At 38.5% G+C, this 21,622-nt stretch overlaps 1 protein-coding gene across 3 annotated transcripts in view; it reads left to right on the top strand.

The window, feature by feature from the left end:
- Nucleotides 1–21,622, top strand: part of ARHGEF9 (Cdc42 guanine nucleotide exchange factor 9) — a 288,918-nt gene that overhangs the window by 181,318 nt on the left and 85,978 nt on the right. The window lies entirely within an intron of this gene.

Raw genomic sequence — 21,622 nt, 5'->3', positions numbered from 1 at the left:
CTGAGAGCATGAGATGACTGAAGACCCTTCCAATTGCACATGTTAGAGGAAAGTCCAACCCAGTAAGCAGAGTGCAGTTTCAGTAGGCAGCAGACAGAGGATGGCATTGCTGCCATGGCAAGTGGTTGATATTAGTGAGTCCAGCATCGAGTTGTTCCAATAAGCAGGTAACCAGGGATCCAGAGGGAGGCAGTGCACAGTGAACTAGTAAAGCTTTCCTCATCTATAGAATGAAGGGCTTAATTATAAATTCATTCACCCAAGAGATGATCATCATGTGGCTCTTGAATAGGTACAGAAATACTTTAAACCTGGAACCCATCCTATAAAGACTGATAGTAGATATGAGAACTTATACAGAAGGGAAATTGCTTGCCTAAACTCTGTGACCTTAGTTCAAATTATTTCTCTTGGCCCAGTCTTAGTTATCTCCCCTAGAAGACGGAGGGTTTGGACCAGTTAAACTCCAAGAATCTTTCTAGCCCGTACTCTCTCTATTTTTTAAAATTGAAGTAAAATACACATAATATGAATTTTACCATTTCACCCATTTTAAGTGTACAACTGAGCACATTTATGATGTTGTACAGTCATTACCTCTATCTAGTTCCGGTACTTTTTCATCACCCCCAAAAGAAATCTATACCCATTAGTAGTCATTCCCTATTCCTTTCTTACCCTAGCCCCTGGAATCCATTACATTTTGTACACAGATTAGCAGGTGGGAGGTAGAAGACAATTAGGGAAAGGATGTGGTTCAGTAGGAGCAGAGCTCAAGAAGAGGCATATGACTTGAGTAGTCACAGAAGAATACCTCAGCCTGGATAAGGACTACAAGAGACTAGAAATATAAGACAGATATTACAAGATAACCTAAAAAGGAACAGGCCAGATTTGGGTCACTAGTAGAGTTCTGTAGGATCAGATATTGAGTACCACCCTGCTGGTATACTAGTAAATGGCATAGTCTAGACAAGATAACAAATCTGGCTCTAAAGCCAGTACTTTGCCAGGTCATCACCCTGAAGTAGTTTTTCTGAATGTTTATCAAATATCGTGAGCTTTCTGGGAGATGAGGTCAGCTTGCTTTCAGCATTCTCCCTCATGTAACTTTCATCATGAAATCAGAGAGGGCAAGGCTTTGTACTTCCATATCTAGAAAGCTTAACTAGAAGCCTTCTCTTTCTTTTAGTCCAGACAGAAAGCAAATAAAAGGAAATATAGAAAAATTGAACTTCTAAAAGTCCTGACAGAGTCAGTTAATATCTATACATCTATAATTGGTTACCTGCTCTACGAAGAGCACAGGGCCCTGCACACAGTAGCTATGGAATAATTCCTGGGTGATTTGATTTAATTTTACTCAAATACTGCTTTTGTGACCACTTGACTAGTATAAACCTAAATTGTATCAGTGTCTAAGTAGGAGATAAGCCTAAGAAAACCGATAAAAGAAGAATTAGTGGTAGAGGGGGATGGCAATTGGACTTAGAGGAATCTAGCTTTTGGATAACAATTATATTATTAAATATAGGTTTTTAAAAATGCTTTTCAATTACAGTTTACATTCATTATTCTGTATTAGTTTCAGATGCACAGCAAAGTGGTTAGAAAATCATGTACTTTACAGAGTGGTCCCCCCACTGCTTCAAGTACCCATCCGGCCCCACACATAGTTATCATAGTATTATTGACTATACTGTATTCTCTATGCTGTAATCTACATCACTGTAACTGTTCTGCAACTACCAATTTGCACCGCTTAATCCCTTCACCTTTTTCACTGCCCCAAAATCCTCCCCTCTGAAAGCTGTTAGTCTGTTCTCTGTATCTGAGAGTCTGTTTCTATTTTGTTTGTTTATTTTGTTCATTAGATTCCACATATAAAATAAATAATATGGTATTTGTTTCTCTCTGTCTAACTTATTTCACTTAGCACAATATCCTCTAGGCCCATGCATGCTGTGGCAAAAGGTAAGATTTCATTCTTTTTCTTTCTGAGTAGTATTCCATTGTGTATATGTACCATAGCTTTTTTATCAATTCATTTATTGATGGGCACTATGGTTGCTTCCATATTTTTGGCTATTAAAAATATGCTGCAATGAACATAGGAGTGCATATATTATTTTAATTAGTGTTTCAGGATTTTTTGGATATATACCCAGAAGTGGAATCACTGGTTTAGAAGGCAATTCCATTTTTAATTTTTTGAGGAACCTCCATACTGTTTTTCACAGTGGCTGCACCAGTCTGCATTCCTACCAACAATGCACGATGGTTCCCTTTTCTCTACATCCTTGCCAGCACTTGTTGCTTCTTGATTTTTTAATTGAATTTATTGGGGTTACATTGGTTAATAAAATTATTTAGGTTTCAAGTGTATGTTTCTATAATACATCACCTGTATATTCTATTATGTATTCACCATCCAAACTCTGGTTTCCTTCCATCAACATTTATCCCACATTTACCCTCTCTACCTGCCTGTACCCTCCTTTCTCTCTGGTAATCACCATACTATTATCTGTGTCTATGAGGTTTTTCTTGCATAACTCCTTCACCTATTTCATCCAGCCCCCCAACCACCCCTCTGACAGCTATCAGTCTGTTTCATGTATCCACTAACTCTTCCACTATTTTGTTCATCAGTTTATTTTGATCATTAGATTCCACATGTGAGACCATATGGTATTTGTCTTTCTCTCCCTGACTTATTTCACTTAGTGTAATAATCTCCAGGTCAACCCATGTGGTTAAAAAAGCTAAGATTTCTTTTTTTATGGCCACATAGTATTCCATGGTGTAAATGTACCACAGCTTTATTATCTACTCATCTACTGATGGGCACTTGGGCTATTTCCAGACCTTGGCTATTGTAAATAATACTGCAATGAACATAGGAGTGTGTGTATTGTTTCACATTAGTGTTTCAGGTTTCTTCGGGTATATTCCGAGAAGTGGAATTGGTGGGTTATAAGGCAGTTTCTTTATTAATTTTTTGAAGAGCATCCATAATGTTTTCTTTTATTAAAATTTATTTTATTGTTGAAAATATTACAGATGTCCCCCATTTTCTCCCTTTTACCCACCTCCCATACGGTTTTCAATAGTTGCTGCACCAGTCTGCATTCCCATGAACAGTGCTTGAGGGCTGCCTTTTATCCAATTTTTTGCGAATACTTTGTTGATTTATTGACGATAGCCACTCTGGCAGGTGTGAGGTGATATCTCTTTGTTTTAATTTGCATCTCTCTGATGATTAGTGAACTGAGCATCTTTTCATATGTCTATTGGACATCTGTATGCCCATTTTTAATTGGATTGTTTGTCTTCCTGGTGTTGAGTTGTATAAGTTCTAGATATTTTGTAAATTAACCCCTTATCAGATGTATCATTGGCAAATCTTACATTCAGTGAGTTCCCTTTTCATTTTGTTGATGGTTTCCTTTGCTGCACAAAAGCTTTTTAGTTTAATATAGTCCCATTTGTTTATTTTTTCCTTTGTTTCCCTTGCCCGAGGAGATATATCAGCAAAAATATTGCTATGAGAGATGTCTAATATTCTACTGCCTATGTTTCCTTCTAGTATTTTTATGGTTTCGTGACATACCTTTAAGCCTTTTATCCATTTTGAGTTTATTCTTAATCTTGTGTATGTCGTAAGTTGGTGATCTAGTTTTGTTTTGTTTTTTGTCCATGTACCAGGCCAATTTTCTCAATATCATTTATTGAAGAGAATATCTTTACTCCATTATATGCTCAGGCTTCTTTAGCAAATATTAATTGACCAGAAAGGTGTGGGTTTATATCTAGGCTCTCTCTTCAATACCAGGCTGTTTTGATTACAGTGGCTTTGTAGTATAGTTTGATATCCAGTAATGTGATCCTTCCAACTCTGTTCTTCTTTCTCAAGATTGCTGTGGCTATTCAGGGTCTTTTTCAGTTCCATATACATTTTTGGAATATTTGTTCTAGTTCTGTGAAATATGTTATTTGTATTTTAATGGGAATTGCATTGAATCTGTAGATTGCTTTTGGTAGTATGGACATTTGAATGATATTAATTCTTCCAATCCATGAATATGGCATATTCTTCCACTCGTTTATATCTTCCTCTATTTCTTCTTTCAGTGTTCCATAGTTTTCCTAGTACAGGTCTTTTACATCATTGGTTATGTTTATTCCTAGGTATCTTATTTTTTCAGTTGCAATGGTAAATGGTATTGTTTTTTAGTTTCTCTTTCTGAGAGTTCATTATTGGTTATAAAAATGCCGTTGATTTTCGGATGTTAATTTTGTATCCTGCTATCCTGCCAAATTCATTTATTAAATCTAGTAGTGCTTTGGTGGAGTTTTTAGGGTTTTCTATGTGCGATATCATATCATCTGTGAATAATCACAATTTTACTTCTTCCTTTTCAATTTGGATACCTTTCATATTTTCTTCCTGTCTTATGGCTGTGACAAAGACTTCTAGTACTATGTTGAATAAGAGTGGTGAAAGTGAACATCCCTATCTTGTTTCTGTTTTTAAGGTAAATGGTTGTAGTTTTTGAACCTTGAATATTATATTGGCTGTAGTTTTGTCATGTATGGCCTTTATCATGTTGAGTTATGCTCCCTGTATTTCCACTTTCCTGAAAGTTTTTATCAAAAATGGGTTCTGGATTTTGTCAAATTCTTTTTGTGCATCTATTGATATGATCATATGATTTTTGTCCTTCATTTTGTTTATGTGATGTATCATATATATTGATTTGTGAATATTATACCAGCCTTGCATCCCTGGAATAAATCCCACTTGGCCATGATGTATGATCTTTGTAATGTATTGCTGGATCCAGTTTGCTAGTATTTTGTTGAGGATTTTTGCATCTATGTTCATCAGGGATATTGGTCTGTAATTTTCTTTCCTTGTACAGTCTTTATCTGGTTTTGGAATTAGGATAATACTGGCCTCATAAGAAAAGCTTGGGTGTCTTCCCTACTCTTGAATTTTATGGAATAGTTTGAGGAGAATAGGTGTTAATTCTCTGAATGTTTGGTAAAACTCACCTGTAAATCCATTTGGTCATCGACTCCTTTTGCTGGGATTTTTTTTATTACTGCTTCAATTTCATCAGTTGTTATTGGCCTATTCAGGTTGTTTTAGTCTTCCTGATTGAGTTTTGGAAGATTGTATGTTTCTAGGAATTTGTCAGTTTCACCCAGGTTGTCCAGTGTGTTGACATATAATTGCCCATAGTATTTTCTTACAATTCCTTGTGTTTCTATGGTGTCAGTTGTTATATCACCACTTTCATTTCTGATTCTATTTATCTGGGTCCTTTCTCTTTGTTTCTTGGTGAGTCTGGCTAAAGGTGCATCAATCTTATTTATCTTTTTAAAGAATCAGCTCTTGGTTTCTTTGATCTTTTGTATTTTTCTTTTTGTTTCTCTGTCATTTATTTCTGCTCTGATCTTTATTATTTTCTTCCGTCTACTTCCTCTGGGCTTTTCTTGCTATTTTATTTCTAATTTGTTCAGTTTTAGTGTTAGCTTTTTAGATCTTTTTCTTGTTTCTTGAGGTATACCTGTAATGCTATGAACTTCCCTTTCAGGACTGCTTTCACTGTGTCCCAAAGATTTTGGGTTGTTTGTTCATTTTCATTTGTTTCGATGAAGTTTTTTATTTCTTCCTTGATCTCGTTCGTAACGTATTCATTGTTTGATAACATGCTATTTAGCTTCCATGTGTTTGAATATTTTTGAGGTTTTTTATTTTTTTTTGTAGAGGTTGATTTATAATTTCATCCATTGTGGTTGGAAAAGATGTTTGATATTTCAGTTTTCTTGATCTTTTAGAGACTTGTTTTGTGCCATAACCTGTGGTCTGTTTTTGAGAATGTTCCATGTTCCCGTGAGAAGAATGTATATTCTGCTGCTTTGGGATGAAATGTTCTGTTAATGTCAATTCAATCTTTTACATCTATTGTGTCATTTTAGGTCTCTGTTTCCTTGTTTATTTTTTCTGGATAATCTATCCATTGATGCCAGTGGGTTGTTAAAATCCTCCGCTATGATTGTATTGCTGTCGCTCTCCCCCTTATAGTCCACCAAGAATTTTTTAATATATTTAGGTGCTCCTATATTGGGTGCATATATGTTTATAAGGGTTATATCCTCATGTTGAATTGATTCCTTAGTATTATTTAGTAACCTTCTTTATCTCTTGTTATGATCTTTATTTTGAAGTCTATTATGTTAGAAATAGGTATTGCTGCCCCAGATTTTTTTTTTCCCATTTGGTCGGTATATTTTTTTCCATCCCTTTCTGCCCATGTGAATCTTTTGCTTTGAGTTGGGTCACTTGTAGACAGAATGTATATGGGTCATGTTTTCTTATCCATTCAGCTACCCTATGTTTTTTTATTGTAGCATTTATTGTGTTTACATTTAAGATTATTAATGATACATACTTATTTAGCACCATTTTTTCCCGTTATGTCTATGCTCCTTTCTCTCAATATTTCTTCTTCTTAAAGCAGTCCCTTTAGCATTTCCTGCAGTGCTGGTTTGGTGGTTATGAACTCCTTTAGCCCTCTTTTGTCTGGGAAGCTCTTTATTTCACCATCTATTTTGAATGATAACCTTGCTTGATAGAGCAGTGTTGGTTGCAGGTTCTTGCTTTTCATTACTTTGAAAACTTCATGCCAATCCCTTCTGGCCTGAAGCGTTTCTGTTGAGAAATCTGCTGACAGCCTTATGGGGGCTCCCTTGTAAGTCACTGATTAATTCTCTTTTGCAGCTCTTAAGATTCTCTTCTTGTCCTTGACATTTGACATTTAAATTATGATGTGTCTTGGAGTGGGTCTCTTTGGGTTCCTCTTTTTTGGTACCCTCTGTGCTTCCAGAATTTGTGTGGCTTTCTCCTTCACCAGCTTAGGGAAATTATCTGTCATTATTGCTTCCAACAAGTTCTCTATCACTTGCTCACTTCCCTCCCTCTCTGTTAAACCTATGATGTGGATGTTGTTTTGTTTTAGATATCCCAAAGTTTCCTCAATCTGTCCTCATGCTTTTTAAGTATTCTTTAATTTTGCTGCTTTGATTATGTTTTTTCCTACCTTATCTTCTAATTTGCTCTTTTGATCCTCTACTTCATCAAGCCTACTTTTAATTCCTTCCAGTGTATTCTCAATTTCAGATATAGTATTATTTATTTCTGCCTCATTCTTATTCATAGTATCTATGTCTTTTTTTATGCTGATGTGGTTTTCAGTAAGTTCTTTGTATTTCCCATTAAGTTCCTAAATGGTCCCATTAAGTGTCTTGTGTTTCTCAGTAATTTCCTTGAGCATCTTTATAACCATTACTCTGAACTCTGTTTTGGATAACTTTGTTACCTCCATCTTATTAAGGTCTTTTTGTGGAGATTTTTCCATTCCTTTAATTCAGGGGTTGTTTCTCTGTTTCCCCATTTTAAAGTCTCTTTGTGTTTGCATCTGTATATTAGATATATTTGCTGTCTCCCAGTCTTGTGGGATGGGCTTTTGTAGTGAATGTCCAGTGGGACCCAGAGGAGTGTTTTCCTTATACTTCTGAGCTGAATGCTCTAAGTGTGTCCCTTTTGTGAGTTCCTTGGGCTCTCCTATTTTGATTAGGTATAGATTGTTGTTGACCTGTTTGTGGGAGGAATCTCCTCTCAAGCTGGCTAACTGTGAGTCTCAGCCACAACCACGTTGTCGTGAGCTGTTGTACAGGTGCTAACAGGACAAAACAGAACACAACCAAACTGACAGGAAACAAACAGGAACTTACAAAATATCCTTACAATCACAATGGAAACAACCCATGAGAAAGTAGAATTAGGAAAGTGAAGTGAGAACATAAATTCTAAAGCCAAAGAGAGAGAAAAGGCTATTATTGCTAATAGTAAAAAAATAATAAAATAAAAAATAAATAAATGAAATAAAAGGTAAAAAATAGAGAAGCTACTGGGAGATAGAAGGGACAGAGAAAAGATTCTGAAAGGAAATAAGGGCAAGCAAAAAAAATAAGCGTAGAAAGTAGATATAGGAAAGTGGTTGAAAAAAGACAAAAAAAGACAGGAAGACAGAGAATGAAAGGGGAACTGAAAAGAAAAAAAAAATATGCCAATGGAACAAGAAGAGAGAGAGAGAGGTAAAGCAAGGGTAGGGAAGGAGGCCAATAAGATATTGAAGAAACAATAGAGAAAAGCAATAAACTTAAGGATTATATAATAATATTCTAGCAATAAAGCAGAGACTATCAAGAAAATCTTGATAACAGAATAATAACAAAAAAACCCAAAACAATTAAAAACAAAAACAAAAAAGGGTCAAGCAGAGCCAGATAAAACAAATCCAAAACAAAAATTAATAAAAAATTAATAAAAAAATAAAAATGTAATCCCCCCCCTTTTTTTTCTTTAAAAAAAAACAAGCCAACCAAGTCAGGTTTTTCTGGGCAGCTTGTGTTGTCTGAGGCTCACAGTTTTGTATGCTGATTTTGGTTCTCCTGGGAGGTACTTGTGTGTCATCCAATGTCAGGAGCTGTTTAGGTTTGGCTCCTGGTGTCCTTAAGTAGCTGGTTGGTCTGAGGTTCTCTGTGGCCCACCTCCACTTGTCAGCTATTTTGCCTCCCCCTTGTTGTTGCCTAGTCTTACTCCAGAGTCTTCTGAAGAGTCTTTAGGGTGCAGGCTGGCTAGTGTAGCTCAGGCTCTTGATTGCGCCCCTTACTTAGAATTTTCTCCTTAAGGTACTTACTGTGGGGAAGTTAATCTCAACTTCAAAGCCAACTCCTCAGTTTCTACCATATCCTCCAATTCCAGTTCCCCATACAATAGCCTGCTGCAGGTTCAGATTGAATTCAGTCTGTTGCCTTTTCTGTCTGGGCAGTTTCAGAGGCCTCAGCTCAGTGGGATTGATCAAAAGAAATTCTGGTGAGCATGTTGCCTGCCCAGCCCCCAGAAGGGGTTTTACGCATTTTCTCTGGTTTCAGAATAATAGTCCCTGAGAGTCTTACTCTTGTGATGTCCTCCTAGTAGTTGTTCTCCCTTACCCAAATGAACTGTGGCCAGCAGGGGATATTTGGGGCTTCTGTGTACTGAACCAGCCCCTTTCCTGTTTGGGGTCGTACTCCTTGCTTGCGGGGAGAGATAGTTATGCTCTGCCCTTCCTTTGTCAGTTCTCGTTGGCTGATCTCACAGGGTGTTCAGTTCAGACTCTCCACAACACAGGCATGTATTCCAGCTTTCGCTGGTCAGTCTCCCCAATGCAAGCCCAGAAGGTGGATGCCATGAGGTACCTATTAGTAATCAAAAATATATAAAGTATAAAACTGGCAGAAAACCTGTTTTGCGAATATCTGGTGCCCTTACACCTTGGATCCTAGCAGGAGAGGTTACAAAGTCAGCCTCAAGCAGGTCTTCTGCACAGCTGATCTCCGTAAAGCTGGGGCAGCTCCTTGCGCACTATCCCAGTTCTCTTCAGAGCAGCACAAAAATCCCTGCCCATCTCCAACCCGCAGCTCCAGTCTCTCTCTTGTGGCGGGAGGGCTCTATTCCCCTTCCCCAAGCCACACAGTTCAAATGCTTTCTGGGGCTTTGCACAATGCCTTACAGGACAGCAGAGGGTCCCTTTACGTCACTGCTGGGTGTGGGCCACAAGCCCCTTTGTATTTGGAGGCCACACACTGCAGGATAGCCTTTCCTGTGGTCAGCAGCTGGGTTACATCTCTCCTGCCCGGGCTGTGGCCATTAGGTGTGTTGTTTCACTGGGAATGTGCAGCTCCCCTCCTTGCAGGCGCACTGTACCCCTGGCTCCCTCTGCTTGCCATGCATGGGCTCTTCTTCCATTCTCCACTGCTCAGGGTTTGTGATCCCTGCTTTTGGATGCCAGTCCACACTCCGAAGGGGAGGGAGCTTTGCAGCGTCTAACCCTTGGGCCTCGCAGCCAAGCTGTGGCTTCAGGGGGGACTCCCTCTTTCTATGCTCCCCCTCTCTTACCAGTCTTTATGATGTTTCTTTAGTGCTCCTCACTCAAAATATGTCCATCAGCTATATTTCTCTTATTTTTCCCTACTGGCTACATAGTATTTTAGCTGTAAATCCAGCCTGTGGTTGGAAGCAAGGGCACTGCTTCTTGTTAGAGTGCCATCTTGTAGACCTCTGTATTTTGCATTTCTAAATGATTCTTTTTTATGGGTTTCTGTGTCCTTTTTAACTTACACTACTTTGTTTAAGTTCTCATTGAAATCATCCATTCTTCCCCCTAAGGTCCTTGAGCAGCCTTATAACCATTGTTTTAAACTCTACATCTGATATCTTGATTGCTTTCATTTCATTTAGTTCTTTTTTTGGTGACTTCTCTTGTTCTTTCATTTGGGGCATATTTCTTTGTCCCCCTATTTTGTCTGCCTGTGTGTTTGTCTCTGTGTATTAAGTTCAACTGCTGTGACTCCAAAGCTTGCTGTGTGGGCTTTCTCATGTAGTTGCCTTGTGGGTCTCAGTAGTGTAATCTTCTAGATCACCAGGGCTAGGTGCTCCAAAAATGATTCTTATGTGGGTTATGTACCTTCTACTATTGTTGTTGAATCTTGAATGCTGTTGGCCCATTTATGGGTAGAGTTAACCCTCAGGCTGGCTGATAATATGGATATAACTCTTTCACAGTGTATGAGTCACTGTTTGAGTCACTGTGCCCCTTGAGGCACAGTTACTTCTGGTAGGGTCTTGCATCAGCCAGAGTCCCCCTTTGGCTGTGTTGTTTTTGTGGCTAGTTGAGTGTGGCTAGCTCTGGTATAGTTTGTATCCCACCAGTGGTTGTGTTGGTTTTATCCCCCTTGGCCAGGTCTCTGGTGCAGGTTGATGTTAGATGTGTGTAACTTGCCTTGGGCTACCTGTCTGTAGTTGCTATTTTATTCACTATTTGTGTCTGTGTCTACTGGGCCTGGGTGTGTGTGATAAAGGTCAGGCTGTGTACCTGGATCAGCTTCCCGAAGCTCTGAGCTTGGAGGAGATCAATAAAACTCCAAGGCTTCCTGAGGTTGATGTTCACCTGTTGCCTACTCCATCCTGCTCTGAGTTTGCATGGACTTCCTCCAGAATCTTATGAAGAATGGCTATAGAGTGGGCCCAAGCTGGCTGTGTTGTCCTAACCCTTCCTCAAAGCTAAAGCTTAGTATGGCGGGGTGACTGGAATGAGATGACCGGCTAGTGGATCCCCATACTTGGAGCAATGTGGTCAAGCTCTCAATAGGGAAAATGTGGCCCCTACTCCAGAGCCAAACCACTCAGTCTTTGCTAGTTTCTCCAACTATAGCTCCCCCAAGATGAGCACCCCACAGGTTCAGTTTGGGTGCTTCTAAATGTCCCCACTTCAGGAACAAGCTTGGCAAAATGGGCCTGCTGGGACTTGGGCAAACAGATCAAGAAAGTCTTCCATTGGGGGTGGCACCAGCAGGGCTGCAAGAGGGGGGACGAGCTGTACTTCTCCCCTTAGCCCTGTATTCATGTCTGCTCAAGCCCCATACTGGAGCCTCTGAGGGAAATGCACTCCAAATGTCCTAGCTCAGAGCAGAGTCAACTTTCCCCCATGGAACTGAGCCCAACAAGATGGGGCCAATAAGAATTATAAAAACAGATTGAGGCAGTCTTCTTTTGGGGGTAGCCCTGGCCCAAGGGAGGAGAGTAAGCTGCATGCCTCCCTTTATCTCTGTAACTGTGCCATCAGAGACCCTGAAGAACTGCACTCCATAAGTCCCAGCTCTGAGCTTTGCCCCCTGTTCCCTCCCCCTTGAGAAGCTAAGCCCAGTGGGACAGAGCCAGTGGGACTTGGAGGAACAGGTCAAGGTGGTCCTCTGCTGGGGGTGGTGCCGGCCCTTGGGAGAGGAACGAGCTGCATGCCTCCCCCTAGCTCCACAGTGTACTGCCAGAGACCCCGATGGAATGCTCCAAGGTGGTTTTTCCAAATGTTCCAGCTCTGAGCTGTGCCTCCTTCCCCCTGCGGAACTGAGCTCAAGAGGGCCATTGAGATTTTGGAATGCAGATCAAGGCAGCTCTCAGTCGGCAGTGGCTCAGACCTGTGAGAGGGGGGCAAGTTGCACACCTTCCCTTAGCTCTGCTGTCGCACTGCCAGAGACCCTGACAGGGAGTCTTCTGTTGGGCATGGCACCTGCTGAACCCATGGGAGGGCAGAAAGATTGGTCCCTGTTCCAAAGCCACACAGTTCAATGACTGTCTAAGGGTCTGTCTATAGTTTCTCCATAAAAAGAGTATACCTAACATCCCTATTCAGTGCAGCCAACAGCGCTTTCTGCCAGACTCAAGCTTAGCAGAGTAGTGTCACCAATATTTGGAGAACTAGGTTAGTGCACTCCTCCCGCTGTAAGTATAGGAGTGCCCAACCCTGGAAGGTGGCGTCTGAAGGCGATGTAGGATATTGACTTAGGATCAGGACCCCAGCGGCTGACCCTCCAGATTTATCTCTGGAGCCAGACCTTTTCTGTATGAGTGCCATATGCCATATGCCCTGAGTTGCCTTCCCTGTACCACAGCCCTGGGTGAATGTCCAAGTGCAAGCTCATGTGCATTAGCCCTTTAGGAGAACACCTGGGATTCTAGCAGACCCCCTCTTCTTTCCAGCAGACAGAATACCTGCTGATTTTTGCTGCCAGATGCTATGCAGGCTCCTCTTCCCAGATCTGGTGCTCTGAATTGAGGATCCCAGCATGGGGGTTTCAACTCCATGCTCCTCAGGGGAGACTTCTGAAGCTGAATTATCTCTCTGGCTTCACAGCCACTGCACCTGGGTGCAGGAACCAGCCCTCTCCACATCTCTGCCTTTCACACCTGTCTGTGTAGCTTCTATAGATCCTTGGATATAATATTTTTGTTCAGCTGACTTCATTTGGTAATTCATGTTGATTGTTCTATGCTTTAGCTGTAAATCTGGTTTGGTACCAGGAGGTGTGTGTAGCTTCCACTTATTTCATAGCCATTTTGGATCTCCTAATTTTTATATATAGTGTGAGGTATGGTTCCAAGTTCATTCTTTTGCATGTGGATGTAGAATTGTCCCAGCACCATTCATTGAAAAGACTATGCTCTCTCCCTTGAACTGTCTTCAAACCTTTGAAAAATATCAACTCAGTATAAATGTAGGGAATATTTCTGGACTCTTATCTATTCCACTGATTTTTATATCCATTCTTATGCCAGTACTATACTATCTTGGTTTTAAAGGTTTGTAGTAAGGTTTGAAATCAGGAAATGTGAGTCCTTCATTCTTTTTCAAAATCAGTTTGGTTATTTTGAGTCTCTCAAATTCTCATACAGAATTTTTAATCAGCTTTTTATTTTCTACAAAGAAGCAAGCTGAGTGTTTTGATAGGTATTGTGTTGAATCTGAATCAACTTGTTGAGTATTACCATCTTAACAATATTAAATCTTCCAATCCATGGACATATAATATCTTTCTATTTAGTTAGGTCTTCTTTACTTTCTTTCAAAAATCTTTTGCAGTTTTCAGTGTAAGAGTCTTGAAAGTCTTTTGTTAAATGTATTTTTAAGTATATTGTTCTTCCTGATTCTGCTTAAATGTGATTGTTTTCTTTTTTAAAAATTAATTAAATCTATAGGGGGTATATCAAACTAACAAGCTTCGGCACAGCAAAAGAAACCACCAACAAAACAAAAAGGCAACCAACTGAATGGGAGACAATATTTGCAAACAGCTCCGACAAGGGGTTACTATCCAAAAATATAAAGAACTCATACAACTCAACACCCAACAAACAATCCAATTTAAAAAAAAGACAGAGGAACTGAACATACGCTTCTCCCAAGAGAACATACAATGGCTAACAGATGTATGAAAAGATGTTCAACTTCACTAGCTAGTAGGGAGATGCAAATCAAAACTACAATGGGATTGTTTTCTTAATTTCCTTTTCATATTATTCATTAGTAATATCTAGAAATACAAGCGACTTTTTATTTATTTATTTTATTATTCTGTTACCTTTCATTGGTGATTATAAATCTGACAGACTCAAATTCCAAAAGAATTTGAAAAGACTTTTAAAAAAATTTTATTTTAGTTATTTATTTTATTGTTGACAGTATTACACATGTTCCCATTCCCCCCCCTTTCTTGCCTCCACCTATCCCCCCACTCCACCCCAGGCCTTTACCACATTATTATCTGTGTCCATGGGCTATGCATATATGTTCTTTGATTAATCTTTTCCAGTCACCTCCACCCTCCTCCCCTCTGACAGCTGTCAGTCCATTCCATATATCCGTACTTCTGGTCCTATTTTGTTTGTCAGTTTATTTTGTTCATTCGATTCCACATATAAGTGAGATCATATGATATTTGTCTTTCTCTGGCTTATGTCGCTTAGCATATCTCCAGGTCCATGCATGCTGTCACAAGCGGTAAGAGTTCATTCTTTTTTATAGCAACGTAATATTCCGTTGTGTACATGTACCACAGCTTTTTATACATTCATCTACTGATGGGCACTTGGGTTTTTTCCAGATCTTAGCTGCTAACAAAGCTGCTATGAACATAGGGGTGCATATATCTATACTCTTTCTGATTAATGTTTCAGGATTCTTAGGATATATTCCTAGAAGTGGGATCACTTGGTCAACTAGGAATTCCAGTTTTAATTTTTTGAAGACACTCCATACTGTTTTCCACAGTGGCAGCACCAGTCTACATTCTTACCAGCAGTGTACTAAGGTTCCCTTTTTTTCCACATCCTCGCCAGCACTTGTTGCTTGTTGATTAATTGATGGTAACTATTCTGGCAGGTGTGAAGTTATACCTCAATGTAGTTTTAATTTGCATCTCTGTGATGACTAGTGGTGTTGAGCATTTTTCATGTGTCTATCGGCCATCTGCATGTTTCGTTTTGGGAAGTGTGTATTCCCTTGCTCATTTTTTAATTGGATTGTTTGTCTTCCTGATGTTCAGTTGTATAAGTTCTTTATATATTTTGGAAATCAACCCCTTTTCAGATGTATCATTGGTGAATATCTTCTCTCATTCAGTGGGTTCTCTTTTCATTTTGTTGATGGTTTCATTTGCTGTGTATTAGCTTTTTAGTTTGATATAGTCCCATTTGTTTATTTTTCCCTTGTTTCCCTTGACCTAGGAGATGTATTGGTGAAAATATTGTCTGAAATTCTACTGCATATGTTTTCTTCAAGTATTTTTATGGTTTCACAACTTCCATTTAAGCATTTTATCCATTTGAGTTTATTCTTGTGTATGGTGTAAGTTGATGGTGAAGTTTCATATTTTCTATGTACCTGTCCACTTTTTCCAGCACAATTTATCAAAGAGAGTGTGTTTACTCCATTGTATGCTCTTGCCTAGTGTATCAAATATTAATTGATCATAATGGCATGGGTCTATTTCTGGGGTCTCTGTTCTGTTCAGTTGATCTATATTCCTGTTCTTGTGCCAGTACCAGTCTGTTCTGAATACAGTGCCTTCATAGTATAGTTTGATATCTGATATTATGATCCTTCCTACTTTGTTCTTCTTTCTCAAGATTACTGAGGTTATTTGGGGTCTTTTTTGGTTCTAAATAAATTTTTGGAATATTTGTTCTAGATCTGTTGGTATTTTAATAAGGATTGCTTTGAATCTGTAGATTGCTTTGGGTTCTATGGACATTTGAATGATGTTAATTCTTCCAGTCCATGAACATGGAATATGTTTCCACTTGTTTGTATCTCCCTCTATTACCTTATCAATGTCCTATAATTTTCCAAGTACAGGTCTTTTACTTCCTTGGTTAAGTTTATTCCTAGGTACCTTATTTTTTTGTTGTTGCAGTAGTTAGTGGGATATCTTTTTCTGAGAGTTCATTATGGTTGTATAAAAATGCCCTCGATTTCTGGATGCCAATTTTGTATCCTGCTACTTTGCTGAATTCATTTATTAAATCTCATAGACTTTTGATCGAGTCTTTTCAGTTTTCTGTATACAGTATGATGTCACTTGCAAATAATGACAGTTTTACTTCTTCCTTTCCAATTTGGGTATCTTTTATTTTTTCTTCTTGTCTGATCACTGTGGCTAGGACTTCCAGTACTATGTTTATTAAGAGTGGTGAACGCAGACATCCCTGTCTTGTTCCTGATCTTAAGGGAATCATTTTAGTATTTAACCATTGAGTATGATGTTTGTCTTATGTAGCCTTTATTATATTTACGTATGATTCCTCTATTCCCTCTTTGCTAAGAGTTTTTTTAATCATAAATGGGTGTTGTATTTTTTCATGTGCTTTTTCTGCATCTATTGATATGATCATGTGATTTTTATCTTCCATTTTGTTTGTGATGTATCACATTTAGTAATCTGTGAATATTGTACCAACCTTGTACCCCAAGAATAAATCCCACTTGGTCTTGTTGTATGATCATTTTAATGTATCGCTGGATCAGATTTACTAATATTTTGTTGAGGATTTTAGCATCTATGTTCATCGAGGATATTGGCTTATAATTTACTTTCTGTGTAGTGTCTATCTAGTTTTGGAATTTGGATAATGCTGGCCTCATTAAATGAGTTTGGAAGTCTTCCTTCCTTTTGAATTTTTTGGAATAGTTTGAGGAAGATAGGTGTTATTTCTTCTTTGAATGTTTGGAATAATGCTCCTATGAAGCCGTCCAGTTCAGTACTTTTGTTTGCTGGGAGGTTTTTGTTTGTTTGCTTTTTGTGTTTCAGTTTCATTAGTTGTTATCGGTCTATTCAGGTTTTCTGACTTTTCCTGATTGACTTTTGGAAGATTGTATGTTTCTTGGAATTTATCCATTTTGCTTAGGTTTTCCAATTTGTTAGCATATGGTTGTTCATAGTATTTTCTTACAGTTGTTTGTATTTCTGTGATGTCATTTGTTACCTTGCCTCTTTCATTTCTGATTTTATTTATTTGGGTCCCCTCTCTTTGTTTCTTAATGAGTAAGGTTAAAGGTTCATCAGTCTTTTTTTTAACTTTTCAAAGAACCAGTTCTTGGTTTCATTGATCTTTTGTATTGTTGTTGTTGTCAGTTTCTATGTCATTTATTTCTGCTCTGATTTTTATTATTACCTTCCTTCTTCTTACTCTGGGGTTTTCCTGTTGTTCTTTCTCAAATTCTTTTAGGTGTAGGGTTTGATTATTTACTTGAGGCTTTTCTTGTTTCTTGAGGTAGGTCTGTAATGCTATGAACTTCCCTCTCAGGACTGCTTTTGCTGTGTTCCATAGATTTTGGTTGTTGTGTGTTAATTTTCATTTGTCTCCAGGTGACTTTTGATTTCTTCCTTGATCTCATTTTTACCCACTCATTGTTTAATGAAATGTTATTTAGCCACCATGTTTTTAATGCTTTTCAGTCTTTTATTGTAATTGACATTTGGTTTCACACCATTGTTGTCAGAGAAGATGCTTTATGTGATTTCAATCTCCTTGAATTCCTTAAGACTTATTTTGTATAGAAATACAGTTGACTTTTTATATTGTTCTTGTATCCTGCTACATTGCTGAACATGTTAATTTATTATTACAGGTTTTTTTAATCTGTGAAGTTCTTAGATTTTATATATACAATCATGTCATATGTGAATAGTTTTACTTTTTCTTTCTAATCTGAATGTGTTTTTCTCTCCATTTTCTGTGTCTAGAACCTTCACAATGATGTATGGAAGTTATGTTTGTTCATGATTATAGGATGAAAAATTCACCTTTAAGTATGATTTTAACTATGGGTTTTTCACAAATTTCCATCATTAATTTGGGACAGTTCGGTACTATGCTTAGTTTCTTGAGTGTTTTTCAATCACGAAAGGGTATTGGAAATTGTCAAATGCTTTTCTGTGTCTATTGAGATCATCATATATTTTTTATTCTATTAATGTGGTATATTACATTGACTGATTTTCATATTTTGAACCAACCTTGCATTCCTGGGATTAATCTCACCTGGTAAAGTGGATTTTTAAAAATATATTACTGAATTTGGTTTGCAAGTATTTTGTTGAGAATTTCTGCATTTCTGCTTTTTGGAAGACTTTGTGAAAGATTGATGTTAGTTATTCTTTAAATGTTTGGTAGAATTCATTAATGATGCTGTCTGGCCCTGTCCCCCTTCCCTCCCCACCCAGTTGGGAAGTTTTTGATTACTAATCTAATCTTCTTTATTTGTGATAGGTCTATCCAAATTTTCTTCCTTTTCCTTAGTCAGTTTCTGCCATTCTAGGATTTTTTCCATTTCATCAGGTTACCTAATTTATTGGCATATGCTTGTTTATAATGTTATATTGTTCCCTCTAATCCCTTTTACTTCTGTTAGATTAGTAGTAATTCATCTTTTATTCCTGAATTTAATAATTTGAGTTCTCTTTTTCTGTATTTTAACTTTTAGAAAACAAACGTAATACTGTATCTACTGTCTAATTTGAAAAACAGGGAAAACTGAAGATACATACAAAATAAAAAAGCATATCAAAATTAGGCTCTGGATATCTTGTTACCTCTCTGTTAGTCATTTCTCCTTTATCGGCTTCAGTTTTCTCATTAGGAAGTTGCGATATTGGTTAATAAAGTCTGTGGACTATATTATTTCCATATTTAAGCCTGGGATTAAAAAAACATAGTTTGGAGTATTTGAGGACAGACAGTAGACCAGTTTGGAAGGAGCCCAGTATTCCTGAAGGGCATAGTAGAAGCTAAGAAAGGAAATTTAGATTGAAGCTAGATTATGGTAATATTTCAATTCCAGGGTAAGAGATTTGGACTTGGCAATGGGCAGCTATTAAGGATATGGAGGTGTGAGGGTAGCCAGACAAGGTGATAATCAAGGAAATTGGTGTGGCGAAGGATTGGACCTGGGAATCACCCAGGGACATCACTTAGGGAATGGGGGCAATGACAATGAGAATGAAAAAATAAGAAATGAGGACCAGAGGTTTCTGATTTGGGAAGTACTCCCTGAAACTGAGTGAGGAGGGAGTAGTTAGTTCTCTTGCCATCCTCTTGTTTCTCATAGTTATCGGTTAGGCACAAACTAGGTCCAAAATAATCATTTGTTAAGTTGAATTCCATTAAACTAGCCTTGCTCTAGAGCACAATGAAGGCTGAAGAAAATAATCTTCAAGTACTCTGAGAGGGCTTCCAGGAAAGCCTTCCATCTTGCCAGGCTCTGGGCATTGTCTGTCTTCTTTTTTGTCACCGAGGAGCCTATGTGAGCCAATTGCAGTGTCAATGTAAAACTCTTGTGAACAGGTATACAGGTATACATTAGCTTGCACAGTTTGTTGGTGAGGGGGTTCAGATGGTACTCTGGGCTAATATTGTGCCCAGGGAAGATGAACTCATGGGCTGACCTGTGTCAGTGCATTTTGACATGCAAGCAGACAAGACCTTCATCTGCACAGAACAGGGAAACTCTCAGCAACAGGGGACTGAGAGTTTTATACCATAAAGTCATAGTCTCCTGTCCAGGGGATTTTTTGTGGGGCCCTGGGCCCAGGGGCAAAATAATTGAGCCTTACATGATAGATTTTTCCTGGCTAAAATCATCTCCCCTCAAATGTCAGCTCTGCAGCAGGCAGAGATTTTTTACTCTTTTGTTGCTGCTTTATCTGAGGTATCTGGTACTTCATTCTCTCCACCTTTTAGATACTTTAGAATGCATCTAAGCATCTAATACAGATTTAATGAATGAATCTACTAGTCATTCTTTTGGATTAAGGTAGCATATTTCCTCAAGTAGTGGGCTTATGGGCTTGTTTCAGTATAGTAGATAAAGGTCTTTCTTCTCAGAAGCTCCTTATAAAAGGTCCTGCCATCCGTGCCTTTAGTTCTCACCAGAAGGGGCTTGCTCCTCCACCAAATTCTGTGTAAGAAATCTGCATCCACCTTGTTGTAGTTGCCTTCTTGCCCTTTCATTTTTATTTGGAGTATGGCTAAATTTGGTTCTGTCTTGACCTGACTTTCCAACCCACCCACCCTCACCAATATTTTGTGCTCCTTCCCACTGGAAATGTTTCAAAGAGTCATATCATTTCAGCCATCTAAAAGCCAACATTTTGTTTTGTCTTGACTGTCTTACTCCTGAGAAGAAAAGAAATGGTTCTTACCTTGTGAAGGCCTGCCTATTATACCCTTTTCATAGCAGGAATTAGCTTGCTGTATGAGGAGCTGGAAAAAGCTAATAGATTATTAGAGAATGAGACTTTTATTGGTACAAATAGACAGCATCAGGTATATGATGTGTTTGCTTCAAGGCTTTAGGATCACCTTTTTGAACAGATCTGTTTCTTGATTAGTCATCTCTCAATCACTGCCTCTATATTGTTTTAAAGGGCAGCTATTAGCATATCAAAGACACAAAGCTAACCTTTGTAAGCTGGAAAAAGATTTACAATAAATCATTTGCAAAGGTGATAGGTTCTGGGTAAAGATATGTTTTTGCACATTTGGCTGTGTATGCAAAATGGATTAAAATGGATTAAGCTCTACTTGCTTAGGTCTGTGGAAAATAAGTAGACTATATGCTGGTGACATCTCTAGATTCACTGGGTGGTAACCATGCTCCCCAAAGCTCTGTGAGGCAAAGGGAGAGGAGAATACACAGAGTTGGGAAGTAACTACTGTCCTTCCAGCTTCATCCCAAAGCCTCTGTCCCCTTAAAAAATCACCCACCAACATACTTTTCTGGTGTCAGAAATAGGGATGCATTGAAGTTGCTTGATCTTAGCTTCTTGAGGCAGGAATATGGAAAAATCTGGGGAGTGGATATAGGAGGGAAAGATGGATTGTTGAATAAAGCTGTAGAGTCACCTGGCAAGGTCTTTGGCTATTTATCCTGGCAGATCTTACCACTCTTCTTAGGACACCACCCTTCCTTTTCTCCATGCCCCCTGGTTTTTCTCCTTCCTGGGACTGGGGTGAAATGAGCCATCTCCCTGAGTTAACTCATCCCAGATCAAAAGCTATCTTACTCTGCCTCTCCAACAGAGTTGTTTTTTTTTTTTTTTTTCTATATCCCTTTGCTTCACAATTTGGAATGGATAGTCTCAACCTCTACCAACTGTATCCAGTTTTAATGAGTCTAATATTTCTCAGCTCACCTTGTCCCAATCCCCTCTCTACTCCTTTCCTGTCTCTTAGAACCAGAGGCAAAAGGTGCTAGCACAGTAGTTAAGTCCATAGGCTCTAGAGCCAGACTATCCCAGCTCTTCTGCTTCCTAATTTTGTGACTTGGGATGAATTCCTTAACTTTTTAAGGCTGTTTCCTCTTCTGCGAAATGGTGGTAATAATGGTACCTGCCTAGCAGAACTGAATAATACAGTTCATTGAAAACTCTCAACACAGTGATTCAATAAACAGCTGTTGCTATTATGTGGTACAAGGACATTCTGACATCTCCACTCCAACTTTGAGGAAGTACAGATCTTTTCATATCCAAGGAATTTTATGGTCAACTGTTAATGATTATTTGTTCAAGCTTTGATGGAAATCAACACCGAAGGCCCTATTTTTGATATGCCCACTCTAGTATCTAACTTTGATCTCCATGCACATAGGTGTTATATTTAACAATAATCCAG

The sequence above is a fragment of the Miniopterus natalensis genome, chromosome X (assembly GCF_054644295.1).
Source record: "Miniopterus natalensis isolate mMinNat1 chromosome X, mMinNat1.hap1, whole genome shotgun sequence".
NCBI lineage: Eukaryota > Metazoa > Chordata > Mammalia > Chiroptera > Miniopteridae > Miniopterus > Miniopterus natalensis.
The sequence above is the reverse complement of the archived record's forward strand: the minus strand, read 5'-3'. Positions and strand labels throughout refer to the sequence as shown.